The sequence below is a fragment of the Peromyscus eremicus genome, unplaced genomic scaffold (genome assembly GCF_949786415.1).
Source record: "Peromyscus eremicus unplaced genomic scaffold, PerEre_H2_v1 PerEre#2#unplaced_71, whole genome shotgun sequence".
In the NCBI taxonomy this organism is placed as follows: domain Eukaryota; kingdom Metazoa; phylum Chordata; class Mammalia; order Rodentia; family Cricetidae; genus Peromyscus; species Peromyscus eremicus.
The window spans coordinates 943,523-963,605 of NW_026734312.1; the positions used below are offsets into that span (position 1 = coordinate 943,523).

At 45.5% G+C, this 20,083-nt stretch overlaps 1 long non-coding RNA gene across 1 annotated transcript; it reads left to right on the plus strand.

The window, feature by feature from the left end:
- Positions 1–440: 440 nt before the first annotated feature.
- On the plus strand, positions 441–10,536 carry LOC131901302 (uncharacterized). The gene is made up of 3 exons (XR_009376469.1): positions 441–608; positions 8,437–8,599; positions 10,066–10,536. It is a non-coding gene; the product is annotated as an uncharacterized LOC131901302 (long non-coding RNA).
- Positions 10,537–20,083: the final 9,547 nt, after the last annotated feature.

Consider the following 20,083-nt stretch of genomic DNA (forward strand, 5'->3'; position numbering starts at 1 on the left):
AACTGTAGCCTTCCCCAGGTGCTTGCTTATTTCAGAGAACTCAACCCTCCTCCTCAATGATTATGACCGAATTCCTTGGCATGCCTTTTCATATTACTGGGTATGGATGTGAGGAGGGTAAGAGCCAATCATAGGCAGTGTTTATAAAGTGAGTGTTCAACTCCCCATGGATGAATTACTGAAAAAAATTCTTAAGAAGCAGAGAGAAATCTCTAGCTTTGGAAGGAGGGGTGCTGAATGACTTCCCTGGTGTCACAGGAGAGACTCCTGGAAAGGAAACCACAGCTTCTGCTCAGTTCATGGAGAACTAATTAGTAAGGAGGCAAAGGCTTTGCCCCATGACCTCAGTAGACCCTTTGCTGGGCATTCTATTGTATCCTGGACAGCTCTTGGAATCCCCAGTGATGTCACTAGTGTTGTAGCAACACTGACTGCCTTGAGGACCTTAGTTCAGTGACCACAAGCTTGGCCTCTAGACATGCTGTCCAGACTCAGAGTTCTGTTTGGCAGAGGGAATGAACAGCATGGGGAGACCAGAGTGAGGCACAAGGAAGCTGCTCCTAGGTCTCCCAGGAAAACATGGAAAAAATGGTCCTGGGGAAGAGGCAGTGAGTTTTGGGAAGGGGCTGGGGAGCTTTCTGGATGTGGTGGCTTCAGCTTTCCAGATCGAGGGCTCAAGAACTGGGAACTTCTGGGATGGAGGCACAGAGGAATTAATGAGGTTTCTGTACCATAACTGTGTTTTACAGCCACAGGAGTCCTTTACTTATGTGCCAGTGATAACAGGGAAAGGATAGTACCCTGGAAAACCCTGAGGTTCTTACTCTTGACATCATAGCCAATAGCAGGGCAGGAGCCCCCAAGTGCTGCTGTCTTCCAGTGACCCCTGAGATTTCTGAATTACCAGCCATTGATGGCACACAGGTCTCCAGTTCAGCCTGAGAGCTGTTAGATTCAGTGGACCTGGACTGAGACTGTCCCCTTCCTGGCAGCTCTGGGTGTCCTGGAGTGTCAGTGAGGATGGCTTTGTGAATCTGATGACTATGTTTTGTCCCTGCATGGCTTTTCCATTAACATGAGACTCTGAAGCCTAGAGCAAGAGACTTCGGCATCCCTACACTACCCAAGTGATTATAACAGTGGCAATTATTTCCATGCATCTGAAAACACATGGCCGAGGGCTCTGCAGCTGTGAGTAAGCCTTAAGAGGCTGTCCACTGGGTCCTCTTGTGCAGGGAGACAGAGGAGACCAACTGACTTCTAAGACATCCACCTCCCTATAGAGAGATGGGAAACTGACATCCACAGAGGGGAGACTCAAGTCTGAGCTTTCAGAACCTGCCTGGGCAAAGACTCATCTGTCAGTCACTTTCTGAGCATCCTTCAGTGTGTCAGGATTAACCAAAATGAGGTAGTGTGTAGAGCAGGCACTGTCCCTTGACGTCTAGAATTGGGTATTACTGAGATAGCTCACCTTGTCTAGCATGACTTGTCAGTGTGATAGAACATCTGAAAAGACATAGTTTGCCTCACATCACTCATTTTTTCTGAGGTCCACCAAAGTATGCTTCTGAAGCCACAGTCTAGACTTCTGGTGAATTTTCAATCCAGACCAAACATGGTGCTAGTTCTTCATTTCAGGACTGTCAGTAAATTCCAAAGTGTGAAGTGTGGCTCTGGGAAAGGTCTATGGTAAAGGACCCCTAATAATCTGTCCTCTTGTGCCCTTTGCTAGCCTCTCTGATGCTCCGATGGATGTTGTAATTTAAGCTGGCTGTGTCACCTTTCCTAAGGGCATGCACATTGTCACAGGAGGCTCCAATCAAAGAATTTGGCTTTTGTGTAGCTCTAGGGGTAGCACCACTGCAGTGACACACTACATATTATCCCCATGACTATGACACATTTGATTTTTTATGAATGCCTTTGCATGTCTGTGTGTAGCCTCTCACTAGCCATTCACCTTTCCTCAAACCCCAGTGCAGGAATGGAACCTTACACTTGTGGGAGTGTTTGCTCTTTGTCAGAGGGCTCCCCTGGAGAATTCTGGTTCTTAGTATCCCCAGGCAGACATGTCACTAGTTGATCACCTTTTGGTATTTTATGAGGGCTAGAATGTATTCTGCTGATGATTCGGGGTAATTTTCCTCATTGATTGTGAGACTTATCTTTGTTCTGACAGGACACCCACAATCTCCCACCACACCCACATACTGTAACAGCCTTGGGGATTTTCCACAATGTGCTTGTTTACATCTGAAGACTGATCTTTCCTCCCCTCCATCCTGACCTAATACCCTAGCAACCTTTATATCTCATGTTATAAACTAGAGATCTGAAGAAGTGATGAGTCATTTCACCAGATGTGTTTGGAATAGAGACTTCAAATTCCCATACATAAAGTAGTAAAAATATTCTAATGAAGCAGAGAGAGATCCTGGCTTGTAAAGAGGAGGTACTGAAGTTCTTATGTTTCTGGAAAGGCTCCTGAGAAGGTCAACATGGCTTTTTGTGCACTGCATTAGAGCTAGTTAGTAGATAGGTGAGGGATGTGGAGTTGACCCTAGTAGTTCTTCCTCTAGAAATTGTATCTTATCCTGTCAAGCCCTTGATATTCTCGGTGATTTTACCAGTGTTGTGGCAACACCACATGTCTGTGGGGTATTCGTTCAGTGTCCATAGACATGTTGGCAAGATTGAACTGGTTGCTTAGTAGAGAGAATAGAGAACATGGAGAGACCAGAGAGAAGCAGAAGGAAGCTTGCCTTTGGTCTTAGTGAAGAGCCTGGAGAAATAAATGGTTTTGAAGAAGGCACAGTGAGCTTCATGGAGGAGGTGAAGTTTAATTGACCTTCCTGTATGGGGCTCAGCATCTGGGAGCTTCTGGTAAACAATGGGGCTATTCTGCTTCTCCGGGCTTCTTAAGAACAGACATAGATTCAAGAGTCTCTCATGGTGAGTTTAGGAGAGCCATGAAGTATTCAGGCTGCAGCAGCCTTTCTGGGAACTCCTTGATTTCATTCAGACTGGCAAAGATGGCCAGGAGGAACAGATGGACTAATGATCTGTCCCTCTCTGGGTAGGGGTTGCTCCACTTCATCCTAGTGGATTCCTATAGTTTCCATGGGAATCTGATGCCAATAAGAAGGGAGGGAAACTCTCCTGGCCATCTACCACAACCTCAGACATTCAGAAGCTTTGATCCTGGGGAAGTGTGATCAGGACTTGGTGCTGCTAAGTTCTAGGGACAACAGGACTTACCTGGATCACATCACATATGAGCTCACACTGTCCTCGAATTCTATATGGCTGGGCTAGCTTATGCCTTCCAGAGTCAGGGGACTGCATTAGGGAGGGAGACACATGCCTAGCCATGGTTCTTGACAATGTAGTGGGGACATTCGGAGTAGCTGTTGACTGCCAGCAGCTTTAACCTTCCTTGAAGTGTTGTGGTGGAAAAGTTCCCATCAGAGGTCCTGCCCCTTATTACAGAGGCTAGGTCCCAATACAAGCCTGAGTTACTCATCTGCATGCCAGAGATTATTTTCTAAAGAAATGGAGGAGTCAATTCTGCTGGATTTGGTGGATGGCTCTATTCCATTTTCAGAATTATACATGTTGCAAGTTTCTGAAGCAGCAACAGGAACACTGTCCAATGCCAGTACTCTTGGTGAAACACACTACAGTGCCCATGCTCATCATGGTGGTGTCAACTCTGGAGTAGGATTTACATCCTGGTGCTGTTGCCTGAAATCCCACTTGTATGACTCTAGAGAAATTTCAAATCTAAAGGGACCCTTTTTGCTTTGAAAGCAATAGGAGGCATCTAGCTATTGATGACAATGAAGACCACACAATAGTCATCCCAGTCCTTCTTGTTTTAGGAAGGAGGTTTTCCCATCACAGAATGTATGGAGTAAGCAATACATGATCTGGAGGAGTTCAAGTCAAAATTCACATGGTCTGAGACACCCTCCTGTTTATGACAGATCCAATCTGCTGTTATTTTAGTCCTTTCTTCTTTTTCTTTAAAGAGCACCATTTTTTATCTATGGGCACTTAAAAAAAACCACAGTTACTATCAAACGAAACATAATTATTTGAATTTCAAATCTTCAATTATAGAGAAAGACCAGATTCTTAAAGTATTGGGATTCCACCTGCTCCCCTCTTACTCAAGAAACCACAGACTGGTATTTCATCCTATTTTAGCCATGCATGGCCATAACACAGCCACTGAGAGTCATCATGACCATGAGATCTACAGCTGATTCCCATGTACCTGTTGATTATTGCCACTCCTTCCTTTCAATCTGTGATAGAACCATTTGCTCAAGAATATTAGTAGATAGGATTAAGACTTTGATGTCTATTTTTAGATGTCAACATGATGGCATCTGGGAATAATATAACCCCAAAATAGAGGGAACACCTGTGGTCTATTTCTACTTAATTTAATGTAGGGAGAACTATTTTATTGTGGAACTTTGAGGAAAGAAGTCACACCTTTAATTCAGATCTTTAATCCAGATGTAATCTGAACCACTCCTTTTGCTGGAAGCCTATAAAAGTATATGGAAGAATGAAGCTTTTTAATATAAAGATTCATTTTTATAACCTGTTACTCTAGAGGCCTGATAATACATCAGGCACATAGAGAGGACATTGTAGAAGAGTTTGGGTCTCATAACAGTCTCAGCTCACTTACAAACTCTCAATGGCCATCTTCCCTTAACCTTAGCATTCCTCAGGTGCTTGCTCACTTCAGAGAACTCAACCCTCCTCCTCCACATCATCCTGATCTAATTCCTTGGCATACTTTATTTCTCATATTATTGAGTATGCTTGTTAAGGAGAGGAAGGTCCATTCTTGGGCAGTGCTTATAAAGTGAGTGTTCAACTCTCCATGGGTAAAGTAGTGAAAAGATTCTAAGGAAGCAGAGAAAAATTCCCAGCTTTAGAAGGAGGAAGTACTGAATGGCTTCACCTGTGTCACAGGAGAAACTCCTGGAAAGAAATCTCAGCTTCTCGTCAGTTTAGGGAGAATTTATTAGCAAGGAGGCAAAGGCTGTTCCTTGTGACATCAGGAGTATCTTCTTTGGGAATTCTATTGTATCCTGGAGAGCAGAGGTCTTGGAATCCCCTGTGATGTCAATAGTGTTGTAGCAACACCATGTGCCTTTAGGATGTTCGTTCAATGCCTATACAGTTTGCCTATAGACACTGTGTAAACACTTAGGCATCTACTTGAGAAAGAGAATGGATTTTGTGGAGATACCAGAGAAAGGCAGAAGGAAGCTGACCCTAGGTCTCACTGGAAAGAATGGAGAAATCAATGGTCCTGGGGAAGATACAGTGAGTTCAGGGAAGAGTCTGCGGAGCTTTCTGGGTGTGATGGGCTTGAGCCTGCCCGGGTCAATCAGGAACCTGGAGCTTCTGAAAAGCAATAGACCTATCCTACTTCTATGGGTTCCTAAAAAGCAGACCCAGATCAAGGGTTCATGATGGTTAATATGACATAGTCAGGAAGTGACAAGACTGTAGTCTTTGTGCTGGGGACCCTCTGTCTCACTCTGAGTGGGGAAGGAGACACAGAGGAATGTTTAGATTTCAGTACCATCACTGCACTTCACCCCCACTGGAGTCCTTAGATTGTGTGCCAGCAATAACAGGGAAAGGAGAGTGCCCTGGCAAAGCCTGAGCTTGTCTTACTTTACATCGTAGACACTAGGAGGGCTGAGGCACCAAGTGCTGCTGTCTTTCACTGACCCCCTAAGATTACTGACTTCCCAGCTGTGGGTGGCACCCAGGTCTTCAGTTCAGCCTGAGAACGGTTAGATTCAGTGGACCCGGACTGAGACTGTCCCCTTCCTACAGGATGTAGGTGTCCTGAGCTGCCAGTGAAGATGCCTTTGTGAAATGTTGATTATGTTCCGCAGCTGCATGGCTTCTCCATTAACATGAGACTCTGAAGCATCATGCAAGTGATTTGGGCATCCCTATACTACTTGAGTGCTGTGAGAGTAGCAATTATCTCCAGGATTATGTCCAGGAAAGGACAAGGCTGAGGGCTCTGAAGCTTGTGTATTTTAGGTCACCCTGTGCAGGGATACAGGGGAAGCCAGGTAACTTCTGAGACACCCATCTCCCTATAGAAAGATGTGAGAACTGACATCCACAGAGGGAGAGACTCAAGTCTAGTCTTTCAGAACCAGCTAGGGCAAAGTCTCATCTGTCTGTCACTTCCTGATAATCCTTTAGTGTGTCAGGATTGACTGAGATGAGGTAATGTGTAGGGCAGGTGGTGTCCATTGACTTCTAGAAATGGTGATTACCTAACCTTGTCTAACATGGTTGTCAGTATGATATAACATCTGAATGGACATAGTTTACCCCACATCACTCATTTCTTCTGGGGTCCACCAAGTATACTTCTGAAGCCACAGTCTAGATTTCTGGTGAATTGTCAATCCAGGCTGAACATGGTACTAGCTCTTCATTTTAGGACTATCAGTAAATTCAAAAGTGTGAAGTGTGGCTCTGGGGAAGGTCTAGGGCAAAGGACCCCTATTATCTCTCATTTTAAGCACTTTGCCTGCCCTTCTAATGCTCAGATGGAGGTTGTAATTTAAGCTGGCTGTTTCACCTTTCCTAAGAGCATGTGCATTGTCACAGTAGGCTCAAGTTCAAGGAATTTGGCTTTTGTGTAGTTCTAGGTGAAGAACCACAACAGAGACACACTACATACTCTCCTCATGATTATCACAAATTTTGATTTTCTGTAAATGCCTTGCAGTTCTCTGTGTAGCCTCTCAATAGCCATTCATCTTTCTTAAAACTTTAATGCAGGAATGGCCCATCATTCTTCATGGGAATGTTTGCTCTTGTGTCTGAGGGCTCCCCTGGAGAACTCTGGTTCTTAATATCTCCAGCCTGACTTGTCACTAGTTAACACACTTTTGGTATCTACAACGGCTGGAATGAATTCTGCTGAAGTTCAGAGGTAATATTCATCAACTATGGGACTTATTTTTGTTCTGACAAGACACCCCCAATCTCCCACCACACGAACAGCCTTGCACATCCTCCACAATGTGTTTGTTGCTTTCAGGGGACTGAAATTCCCTCCTCACTATCCTTACTTAGTTACCAAGAAACCTTTTTTTCTTGTGTTATTGACTAAAGGTTTCACAAGTTGGATGAGCCATTTCCTGGGATGTGTTTGGAAGTGAGTCTTCAACTTCCTGTCCATGATGTAGTGAATATATTATAATGAAGCAAAAAGAGATCCCTGGTTTTGTAATGAGGAGGTGATGAAGGTCTTCCCTTGTGTTTTTGGGAAGGCTCCTGGGAAGGGCAGTATGGCTTCCAGTGAATTGCAGAAGATGTAGTTTGTAGGTAGGTGAGGGCTACTGCTGGTGAACTCAATAGTTCCTTCTCATGACTAGCTATTATATTCTGGGGAGTCCTTGGCATTCTCATGATATCACCAGTGTTGTGGGAACACCAGGTGACTGTGGGGTATTCTTTCACTGCCTATAGACATGTTGGCAAGACTGAGAAGGTTGCTTGGGACAGAGAATGGAGAATATGGGGAGACCAGAGAGAGGTGGAAGGAAGCTGGCTTCCATCTCACTGTAAAACATGGAGAAATAAATGGTTCTGGGGAGGGCACAGTGAGTCCTAGGTGGGGAGCTTTCTGGAAAAAGTGAAGCTTGAGCTGGGCCTTCCATAGTAGGGCTCAGCATCTGTGAATTTTTGGGAAGCAATGGACTTATCCTGCTTCTCTGGGTTCCCTAAGAGCAGACCCAGAGTCAACAATGTCTGATGGTTTGTTTTCAGAGCCATGAATTTTCAAACCTGAAGTGGCTTTTCTGTGAGATGCTTAATCTCATATTGAGTGGAAAGGAAGGCCAGCAGGAGCAAAGTGGTAACTAATTAGGTGTCCTTCTTTGGGTAGGGTGTTGCTGCACTTCATCCTAGTGGATTCCATCAGTTTCCATGGGAATCTGATGCCAATAAGAAGGGAGGGAAACTCCCATGACCATCCACCAAAGTCTCAGACATTCAGATACTTTGGTCCTGGATACATGTGATGAGGACTTAGTACTGCTAAGCTCTAGGGACAATAAGACTTGCTTGTACCACATCAGGTGTGAGGTGACACTGTCCTCCAAATCTACATGGCTGGGCTATCTTATGCCTTCCAGGGCCAGGGGACTGCATTAGAGAGGGAGGCACATGCCTAGCCATGGTGGTTGAGGACAGATACATTGCTCATTGGTACCAATTTGAGGATAGCTGCCCTACTCTTTGGGGCCCTCAGTGGGTCCCTAGCATTTCTTCTTCCCGGGGCTTCCTCTTGGGACTATCATGGATTCTCCTGGCCCTTTGCCATTCAAGTGTACATGTTCACTTTCCTTTATTTTCCTTCAGGGACTACTGGGAAGTCACCAACCCAAACATCCACCTCCACTGAGCAGGAGCAGCAGATGACAAAGTTAGAGAAACTCACCCTTCACCTACAGAGTATAACATAGGAGCAAATTGAACTGCATGGGATCCTGGCCAGTTATACAGACAAGGATTTGCAGAACAGGTAGTCACTATGTGCACTTCTCTGCTGACCATCTTGACCCCACAGTGTGTAGCTAAGCTTTCCTGAGGAACAGGAGGCTGAACACTCCAGGGTGTCCTGGTGCCTGAACTAATATTCCTGACTGCACAGAATTTGGAACCTGCGTAACTGTGAGATGGGGACACAGGCTATTCTTATTCATCCAAATGAATAGCAGACCATGTGGCCTGAATCACAGTCTGGGACATTAGTGTGTGAGTTCTCAACATGCATTTCAAGAGGCCTTGGCAGGTGTTGGCTTGTGGTAGATGCTAGGTTCTGTGAGTTTGTGGTGTCTTTGTACTTGACCAGCAGATGATAGTGTGCTGAAGGCTCCTGGCAGCAGCTGGAGGGGCCTGGTCCCATTCATCCATCTCAATTTGTGGCTATAAGGATGATGCTTTTCACTGCTTCTCCCTTGTCCTCCTCCTTATACTCTGAGGCAGTTCCACCTCTCAGCATTTCATGGGCATCCTGGCTGTATGTGGTGTGTTTGTGTGGGGGAAGTAATAGCCTGAGGCTTTTCTCAGCTTCTTCTTATACTCTGAGACAGTGCAAACTCCCTTCATTTCTTGTGCATTCTGAGTATATGTGGTGTGTGTGTGCATGTGTGTGTGTGTGTGTGTGTGTGTGTGCATGTGTGTGTGTGTTTGTTTGTATGTGTGTGTGTGTGTGTTTTAAAAGGCATGAGGGTGCGTGTGTGTACTGGAGGTCTAGGGTCTGTGGCAGGGCCTGAGGATTTGTCATTTTCACATTTTCCAGGGGATGCCAGTGATGACACCAGCCAGTGATGACACCAGGGAGCTCCACTTTGAGAAGCTTGGCCACTGTTCTCACTTTTATGGAATATTGGAATCCCCTGTGGAGGTTTTTTTTTTTTTTTTTGGTTTTTCGAGGACAGGGTTTCTCTGTGTAGCTTTGGAGCCTGTCCTGGAACTCACTCTGTAGCCCAGGCTGGCCTCGAACTCACAGAGATCCTCCTGCCTCTGCCTCCCGAGTGCTGGGATTAAAGGCGTGCGCCACCAACAACTGGCCCTGTGGAGTTTATAAAGCCTTCCTGAAGTTGAGACTCCTCCCTGGAAATACTCAATGTATGCTCTGGTCCTCTGTGTATAAGGAGGAGTACCCAGGCATGGGAATCCCTGTGGTAAAGACAGGAAAAATGTCACCATAGGTTTTCCATGGCACCAGATATGTGGCACAGACTCCCGGGATATTCTTAGAGAGATAATCTATAGCTCCAAGTCCACTGAGGGTGCTCATGCATCCTGGATAACTCCCTTGGACAACCTTCTTCTTCTGGCCTGAGGACATGATAGGAAGTTTATTTAGCACCAGGAGGTCCCAGTGTGTGTCAGGCTGTGGCATCCATGGGGCTGAGGAGTCCAGAACATAGCCTGATTCTATATGATTCTTGTGGCCTGTGTTCATGGGGTCCTTTTCTCCAGGGGCCATGCCCTACAACAGGCTGAATTCTTTTGAGATGCTGAAAAAGGAGCATAAGCAGGTGATGTTGGACTTGCAGAAATTGCCCATGAAGATCAGTGATGGTGTGAACAAGGTCAAACAGCTGATTGAGGAGAATGTATCCTACAGCTATGTGCCTGATTTATCTTGGGAGGCACTGATTCTGCCATCTTTCTCTTTCACCCCAAGTGAGGGCTTTGGTTCTTGCCTGTCTGCCTCTTAGCAAGCAGTCTGTCATGTGGTCCTTGGCCTTGTGCCTCTTGGACTCAGTTTTGCTAAGTGTGAAAAGACACTGAGCCCCTCCAAGCAATGTCCTGCCATCCGCAGGAGACCCTTGATAGAAAAATGTTTTGTACCATGAAGAGATTGTCAGGTATCCTAGTACCTCTGGGGCTCTGACCAGGGCTTCACAGAGCTGGTTTCCATGGTAGCCATAGAGAGAACTGATTCTGGTTGGGGTTTTTTCCCTCCTTTTGAGAGTGTTTTCCCTCTACCTGCTGATGCTTTACCAGTATCATGGACAGTTAAATACAGGAGTGGGCTCCACCCTGTTCTCAGGGGGACAGGATCCCTTTTGACATCAGGGTTTTCAGAAGTACTTTGAATCTTTCTGGAATTTGGTTACTCTCTGGATTTGGCCTGCATCTAAGTGATGCTGGCTTGGCTACTGAGAGCTCCATTCTTGGGCTGTCTGGGAGTCTGGGACTTTTCAGCACTGGTGGTACTTGGGCAAAGGAGGCTGGCTGGGGCTCACCATTTTTGGCGCTTGTTCAGTTACCTCCACAGCCAGGTCCTCCGAGATTGGACTCAGCTGAAGGAGAGTGTACATGAGTTGAGACTGAAGAACGAACTGCTGTGGAAGGAGCAGATTGAACTGCAAGAGTCCTGTGAGGAGCTGAAGAGGCTCTTGAAGGAGGCCCATGAGATGATCTGTGACCCTTGTGCTGAGCAGCAGCAGGTAAGCTGAGGCAGCGGGAGCAGGTGCCCACCTTCCAACCATAAACACAGAGACACCCATATACCATCCACCCATCCATCCAGACTCCCACCTACATACCATCCAAGTGTTGATTTCTGTGATCACTCCCAAGTCTTTCTGGAGAGTTAGCCTCTTTCAAGAATCTGGATAATTGTCAAGCAAACCTTCTTGCTCTGCTAGAAGCTGCAGTACATTGAGAGAGCTGGGTCAGTCACATATCACACACCTACATGTCATTATGATCAGAGGGCTGCTATGCAGGGAGGTACTTTGGGAACAACACAAAGCTTTCATTGATGATGTCAGTGGCTTGTGGCTCATTTGCTTTGCAAGGGTCATGTGAGATCACAGGGAGGAAGCAGCCTTCAAGGACTAGAGCCCAGTGCCAGTGCCAAGTGAGTGGTTCTCATTGTCAACGTTTTGGGTGACATGTGGTCTTCTCCTTTCTTCCTGAATCCCAATGTGTTCTCTTCCTCTTGACAAGTGCTGAATGGTCAGTTTCTCTACCTTGCTCATGTCCAGATCCTGCTTAGTGAGGGGAGAGTAGAAATGATGCCTTCCAGGCCTTCATGGAGGTAGATTAAAAAACTGTATTTACATAATTGAATATCATAGGGCCAAGAGAGGTAATGCTAAGTTTAGGGTAAAAGGGCCAAAAACAAAACTTGACCATGAAGGCCCTGAGACCAGGGCCAAGGAAAGAACATTTTGACACTGACTTGATTCCAAGCCCATGACCTGGGCCAGGAAAAAGAATCCTATCAATCTCTGAGCTTGCCCCCAAATCAGTTCACAAAAGTCTCATCAATCCCAGGCCAAACTGGAAAGCTGCACACCCCCAAGAAACCCCTTGTATAGACTGCCTTCTGCTCAGTTCCCTGTGGCTTTTCACCAAAGCAGAGGAGCCACCCTCTTGGGGTTTTTATCTCAATAAGTATCTTGTGTGAGTTATGTTGTGTGATGTGACTTTGTGGAATTTCTTGTCTCCTGATTTCCAGGATACCTTTCAGAGTACAGCTGTTAACACTTGCATTGGGAAACCTCCCCCTACCAGAGCAGAGCTGTTACATTTGCACTGGGGAAACCTTGCCTGCTGGGGCAGAGCTGTAACACTTCTGTTGGGGAAGCCATTCCCCCTAAAGCTGTAATACTTACACTAAGTCCCAAGTAGAGGCCTGGGGAAGAAGAAGTGCTTGGAACCTTAGTAGCTCTGAAAGAACAGGGCAGCTATCTTTAAGCTGGGACACATAAGCCACATCTAGGTCCCGCACCACAATGGCTAGATATGTGCCTCAACACCCACTGCAGTCCCATGGGCCCTGGAAGCCATACCGGTTCAGAGTACAACTTCACCCCATATCTGATGTGGTGCAGGAAAGTCCTGGGGTCCATAGTGCTTAGCACCACCAAGCCTTGACCATCTGTGTCTAGTACCAAGAGGAATTGAATGACTGGAACCTTGGTGAATGCCCAAGGGAGTTAATATACCTGTTATTATAATTAGATATCCATGGAACATAAAGGAATCTGCTGAGGTTCAGTGAAGTTCAGTAACACTCTATCCTGACAGAGATTCCTCATCTATCATCCTGTGCCTCTTGCTGCCCTGTTTCCACTCTGAATGAAATTAAGGAGCTCCCCTAGCACAGTAGCTACAGAGTTGATAATTTCTAGATCTCTGCCAAACTAACCCCAGAATCCTTCTCTGTGTCTGCTATTTAGGAACCTAGAGAAGCAGGATAGACCCATTGTTTCCCAAAGTCTCCCAGCTGCTGAGCCCCATTAATGAAGGCCCAGCTCAAGGCCTTCCTCCTCCTGGAAGCTCCACATTCCCTACACAAAACTCACTGTACCTTCCGCTGGAACATTTATTTCTTGATGCTTTACCGTAAGACAGATGACCAGCTTCCTTCTGCCTCTCTCTCTTCTCTAGGCTGTCCATTCTCTTTCTAAGTAGCTTTCTCAGTCTCACCAACATGTCTTTGTGAATCCCAGAGGCACCGTACAAATGCCCTAAATGGCAGTTGGTGTTGCTTCAACAGTGGTGACATCAAGAGGATGCTCAGGGGGCTCTCCAGGGTAGAATAGAATGTTCATTGAAGGTACTGTTAGGGTCACTGCCAACAGCACTCACCTACCTGCTACTGAGCTCTAATTAACCAATAGTTGCCCTTTCCAGGAGCATTCCCATGGACACAGGGGATGCCATTCTGCACCTCCTCCTTACAAAACCAGAGGCCTGTCTCTGCCTCATTAGAACCTTTTCATTACTTATCTGTAGAGAGTTCAAGACTCACTTTTCAAAAACAGCCCAGGGAATGGCTCTTCCCTTCCTAAGATCTCTAATCAATTAGATGAGAAATAAAAGTTTCTAGGAAATGAGGTTAGGAAGTGTACTTGTTGGACCCCAGAACAAATGAGTGACATGAGGTGTACTGTGTCCTTTTAGATGGTGTATTACACTGACAAGCCGTGCTAGCCAAGGTTAGCTATCTCAGGAATACCCGATTCCCGAAGCCAAGGGACAGGACCTGCCCTACACACTGCTTCATCTCAGGCAATCCTGGCACACAGAAGCATACACATTCAGGAAGTGACTGGCAGATGAGACTCTGCCCTAGCAGGATCTGAAAGCCCAGTCTCACCCTACTCCGTGGCTATCAAATCACCCACCCCTCAGAGGTAAGCTGGTTTCTTCTGCCTCCCTGCACAAGACAATCTCCTTTGGCTGATTCACAGTTGCACAGAATGCACCTTGGCTTCAGAGACTTCAGTCCTCTTTTGTCAGAGCCAGAGGAAAACTGGTACTATCCACAAGCACTTATGGAATGGTGGGGGGTTCCCAAGTCACTTCCTGGATGCTGCAGACCTTCATATTGATGGAAATGTCATGCAGGACAAAACTTAGTCATCAGATTCACCACCACTTTCTCACCCTGTGCTGTCAGGAAAGGGACTGTCTCTGTCCTAATACACTGCCTCTAATAGCTCTCAGGTTACACTGGAGATCTGGGTGCCACCCATGCAGCTGGGATCTCAGACACCTGAGGACTCACTGACAGACAGCAATGCTTGGTGACTCCTGCCCTGCTAGTGGTTGTGATATAAAGTATGAGAACCTCAGGCTTTGCCAGGGCAGTTCCCTCTCCCTTTTTTTAGTGCAACAATTCCCAAAGGAATGTAGTGGGGATGAAGAGCAGTGATGATACTAAAATAGCTCCCCTGATTCCTTCTTCACTCAGAGGGAAAGCAGAAGACCTCCAGCAGAGCAGTCTGTCAGCTCCTGGCTGTGCCAAACTAAACATCAGAAATCCTTGACTCTGGGTCTACTCTTTAGGAACCCAAAGAAGGATAGGCCTATTGCTTCCCAGAGAAGCTGCTGAGCCCTCTTCCTGGGAGGTCCATATCAAGTCCAAGTCCTCCAGGAAGCTCCCAACCCCCTGTCGAGGAATCACAGTGCCTTCCCCTGGAACATTGATTTCTTGCTGTTTTACACTGAGACCAAAGCCCACCTTCTTTTGGTGTCTCTCTGGTATCTCTGTGCTTTCCATTCTCTCTCTCTAGTAGCCAGCTCAGTCTTTTCAACATGTCTTTGGTTGAAACACATAGGCACTGGACAAATGCCCCAAGGGTCGTTGGTATCTCCACAACACTGGTAATATCAGAGATGATGCCAGAGCTCTCCAAGATACAAGAGACTGTCTGGGGAAGTAATTGCTAATGTCACACCTTACAGTCCTCACATCCCTGCTAACTATCTCACACCAAACTGACCTGTAGCCAAGGTGCCCTTTCCAGGAGCCTCTCCATGATCATAGCAGAAGGATAGGAGAGAAAGTGTCATCAGATAGACACAGATGGAGCACTGGATTCAACCAGATCAACCCTCAGTTGAACTGGGTTCAACCCTCAGTGAGCTGAAATGAGATGGAGGGCAGGAAGGCTGCAGGGGCTGCTGGGACTGCTCCTCACTTGTGCCCTCTGAGGACTCTTGAGGCCCATGATGCCTTTCATGTAGAGAATGGGCATCAGGCAAGACTGTGTCTTCTCCAGCAGAGCATCCAGGTACTAGAAGTGGTCCTAATGACCCCAGCTATAATCTTTATTTTCCCAATCCCCTGGCACCTCCACAAAAGTAACTTGTCACTGAAGAGGGAACTACTTCTGCAGTTTTATAAAGCAGCCAGAGGGAGGTTTACAAACTCTCTCTGATGCCCCTGAAAGTGGTGGCAGGTGGGAGCTTGCCATAGCACCAATAATTATGCTGGACTCAGGTCTGCCACCACTAGTGTGCAAGATAGAAGCTGCACTCCTCTTCCCTACAGACCCAAGCACAGAAATATGACTAGAATATTCTGCTAAGGCAACTCTGATAAAAGAAAGGATTTAATTGTGGGCTTGCTTACAGATTCAGAGATTTATTCCATTACCGTCATGGTGGCACCAATGCTAATGCAGCAGTAACTAAGAGCTATGTCCTGATCTGCCAAGAGAGAACTGGACTACCCCTGGCTTCTGAAACCTCAAAGCCCAACCCCCAGTGACACACTTCCTCGAAAAATGCCACACATCCTAATCCTTCTCAAATGATGCCACTCCCTGATGACTAAGCATTCAGATATGGGAGCCTATGGGGACCATTCTTATTTAAACCACCACAATATCCCTGTCCCCAATGTGAGATAGAGCTCATCCTCATCATAAGTCACTAGGCATCCCTGGATGGCTCAGTTGTCTTATGCATAAAATAGAATGATAATTCTGAACACAAATCCTGTAGGAGAAAGATGCCTGGATTTTTTGGGAGCCACCTGGTACTTCCCCACTCCCTGGTCCCCTCTAAGCTATGTTCAGCTGCCATATAACACACTTCCTCTTACTTTGAGCATTCCAGAGATCTGGTTACTTTCCTTTTTATTTCTTCAAGTAACCTGGCCTCCAGGCAGGTAATATGCTTACTATTGAAGGTGGTGCAATTGTTACAACTCTGGAGGGAAAGGTATCCTAACTTGTAGGGTAGTCAGGCCATACCTGCAAGTGTTTTAGCTCTGGAGGGAGTGGTATCCTGACTTTCAGGAAGTCAGGCCACACCAGCAATTGTTACAGCTCTGGAGCGAATGGTATCCTGACTTGTAGTAAGGCTATATTTACAGCTTGAAGGGAGGAATCCTGTATACCTACAGCTGTGAGGAGAAAGTATAATGACTTGTTGGAAAGTCAAGGTATAATTGAAGCTGGGATGCAGTGGGAGATGGTCTCCAGACAGGATGTAGCAATGTTACTTCCCTCTGAGAGAGAATCATTACAGATGAGTTCTGCTCTGCCCCTTCCCCCTCAAGAGACCTCCCAGCAGAGGTATCCTTTTCTTCTGCTGCTCTGCTCCCCTATATTGTGATATTTTATTTGTACTGAAATGTGATTTTATTTGTATGTTAATAAATAAAGTTGCCTGGGGGTCAGAACTAATAGCAAGCCATCGCAGAAGCTGTTTGGTTGTAGTGCACGCTTTTAATCCCAGCACTTGGTAGGCAAAGCTAGATAGATCTCTGTGTGTTCAAGGATACAGCCAGCATTGGAGACACATGCCTTTAATCTCAATACCAACCATAGAAGATTTAGAGGTCTGTACAGCCAGGCAGTGACTAGGAGGTCATGTGCTTGGGTTTACAACCAACGAGGAGGCAGAACAGAAACTTTATAAAAAAAGACAGACACAGGAAGTGGGTCTCTTTCAGAGAGGTAGGACCACCGCGACAGTGAAGGGTAAGTTTTTTAGCTCTTAGCTATTGCTCTGACCTCTTGGCTTTTATCTCTGTATTGGCTTTGTGTTTCTTATTTAATAAGACGATTGGTTACTTCTACACCGCTATGGAAATGTCCCAGCAGAGATATCCTTTTGTTTTCATCTCTGGCCCAAGGTGTTACTTCTGGTTTGCTCTGCCAAAGAAGAACCCCTCCCAGAAATGTAGCAATATGCTCGGGCTCTGACACAAAGTTGTTAATTCTGCCCACTACCAAGGGAGCTTCCCAGCAGAAGTATCTGCTTCTTCTTCTGCGCTGCTCTGCTCCCAAAGGAGCTTCCCAGCAATCAGAAGATCTTCACCTAAAAATCTTTTAAGAAAGAGATTTATTTTTGAAGGAGGAATCCAAGAGAAGAGCTGCCTCTGCAAGGTTGGAGAAGAACAGCTGATAAATGAACAGACATAGGTGCTTAGGGATGGAGTTTTTTTTAGGGAGAAGATATTTCTGCTCAGGGATTGGTTGGTTTTCCTACTCAGGGATTGGTTGCTTTAGTTGGTCAAGGACAGAGTTGGCTCTGGTTTCAGGGCCAAAGTGTGTTTCTTTAACTGACCCTTTTTAGACTTTTGGCTCTAATTTCAGGGCCAGGGTGTATTTCTTTGACTGGCTTTGGTTCCAGGGACAAAGTGTGTTTCTTTGGCTGTGGTTTCAGGGTCAGGCTGTGTTTCCTTGGTTCTGGTTTCAGGACTAAAGTGATTCTTTCACTGCCTTGGGTTTTACGCAAGGGTGTGTTTCTTTCACTGGCTCTGGTTTCAGGGTCAATGTTGGTTTCTATAGGTGAGCTTCTCCAGAGGTCTCTACACAACAAGTCTTGTTCCTGGCACTCCTCTCTACTGATCAGAAAGAAAAACAAGCTCATAATGTTTGTGGGAAATTCTGACTGTTACAGGTTATCCCTATGAGGAGAAGCAAAGGGTCTCAGAGCAGGCACACACACAGACATGAGTGACCCTGGGAGCTTTCCAACAACAACCTAATAGCCATTGCTTGGGAAAACTGTGCTGTCATCCCATGTCATTTGATTTCTCTGATTTCAAGGATTGTGAACTGAACCTGCTGTCTAAGCTTCCTTTATTCATGCAGGCAGCTTCTCTCTCCCTGGAATGATGTCTATCCAAGACTGTCACAGCATTCAGAAGGTTGATAACTACTGCCAATGATGGTCTTGGTGACATGCAGATTCCTGAGCTTTGGCCTAGACACTTTGGCCAGGCCAATAATATAATAAGCCTTCTCTGAACACTGTTCACTTTATCAGTAAGACTCCAGTGAGCCAGGGCCATGTGAATCCCCTCTAGGAAGTATCCAAGATGCTTATGACTGCATGTAAGCTTGGAGAGCATCCCTGACTTATACCTAAGGCTTTCATGTCCAAAGGCCCAGCAATTGTCTCCAAGGCCTTGGCTCTGCTGGGTGGCTAGGGAGGGTTCTAGCTGCTGCAGGATCTCCAGGTTGGTCTATCAAATAAGAGGCTTCAGCTCCCCAACTGCTATATGTTATGGGAGACAGAACCGGACAGCACACAGGGCCAAGTCAGGCCATGTTTCCACATATTGCTCTGTCAGCTCTCTCTCCACTGTGAAGACAGGCTGTTCTTCATTTTTATTTATATTATTGTCTTAGGGAGGGTCTCTTGTATCCCAAGGTTGCCTCAGACTCCTGATTGTTCTGTTACTACTTGCCTGGTGCTGAGATTAGTGGCATGTCACCACATCACCATGCCTGGTAGCTCATCTTTATTGAATGTTCCCTTCAGTGTTACCCTTTGTGCCTGCTGACACTCATAACCTCCATAATTGTCAGCTGAATGAAAATATTAAGAGAAGAAAAAGAGATTGTTAACAGCTAACAATAATATAAATAGAATGCAGTAGTGCTAAATGGTAGTGGAATGTGACAGAGACAGTAGGGAAGGAAGGGGAAAAGACATTGTCTCCTCTCTACTGTCACAACATTGTCAATGGTTTCTCACTGAGGATCTCTATCCATTTAGAAAACATCAGAGATCAGTGTGTGTGTGTGTGTGTGTGTGTGTGTGTGTGTGTGTGTGTGCGCGCTTATTGACATGCACAGATCCAAGTCTTCATCCTTGCTGTATGTGAAACAAACCTTCCAGAACATCCAAAGCCTTTAAGGTCCACTCCCTAGCATCATTCTGGCAGCTTCATCTTCTTTCATCCAACATTTGTTTAAAAATCTCAAGGGAAACATGATTTTTCTTCATCATTTCCCCATAAATGTCTGTGTCACTTGACAAGACTAGGTTGAGAGTTGCCAGGTATGGAATTCTGTCCTCAAAACTTTAATACATCTGTATATATATATATATATATATATATATATATATATATATATATATATATATATATGTGTGTGTGTGTGTGTGTGTGTGTGTGTGTGTGTGTGTGTGTGTTTGCACACAAGTGCCAGAGCATGGTTGTGGATCAATAGACAAGGTACAGCCATGAGTTCTCTGCTCTCACCATGTTCATCCCAGGGTCATACTCAGGAGTGCTAATTCTGTGGATTCCTTGACTCTGGATAGAGTATAGACTGCTCACAGCTAAGAGGAATGTGGATGACAACAGAAGGCAGAGGTGGTGACCTGGACCAAATTTGAATCATACAGAACATGTCATCCTCATTATAAGAGTTCATCAGCGCAAATGAGGCATGGGAAAGCCATAGAGACAGTCTTGACATTCACCACAACATATGGGCTCTTGGAGAGAATAAGAAAGAGACAATAAATAATTGTTAGTCAGGCATCTATAGAAGATGTGTTGGGGCATTTGGGGAGTAACAAAGGTCTTAGCAAATCTACAAATTCAAGATGACCACATTCCCTTAATCTGTTTTTCTCATAAAGATTTAATATTGGCTTATTTATTTCTATGGTTCCTTGTTGCCAAACTAAAATAAGAAAAAGTCCAAAATCACTCAAATGGAACACATAGTAATATATTGATATGAGTGCATCAGATGGAGATATTCTAGCATAAATGAGAAGTGGGAAGACAGTTGTCTTAGTTTCAGTGGGTCAAGACCTGGCACCCCCAACTACATGCAACTCAGAGAACAATTTATGTCAGATTTTTTTTATTCTTTCTATCAATAAGGTGGGTCCCAGGGATATAAATGCATGTCTCCAGGCTTGTCTGCATTACCTTTACCTGCTTAGTCATTTTCCAGTCCATCATCAAAGCCACAGATTTTAATAA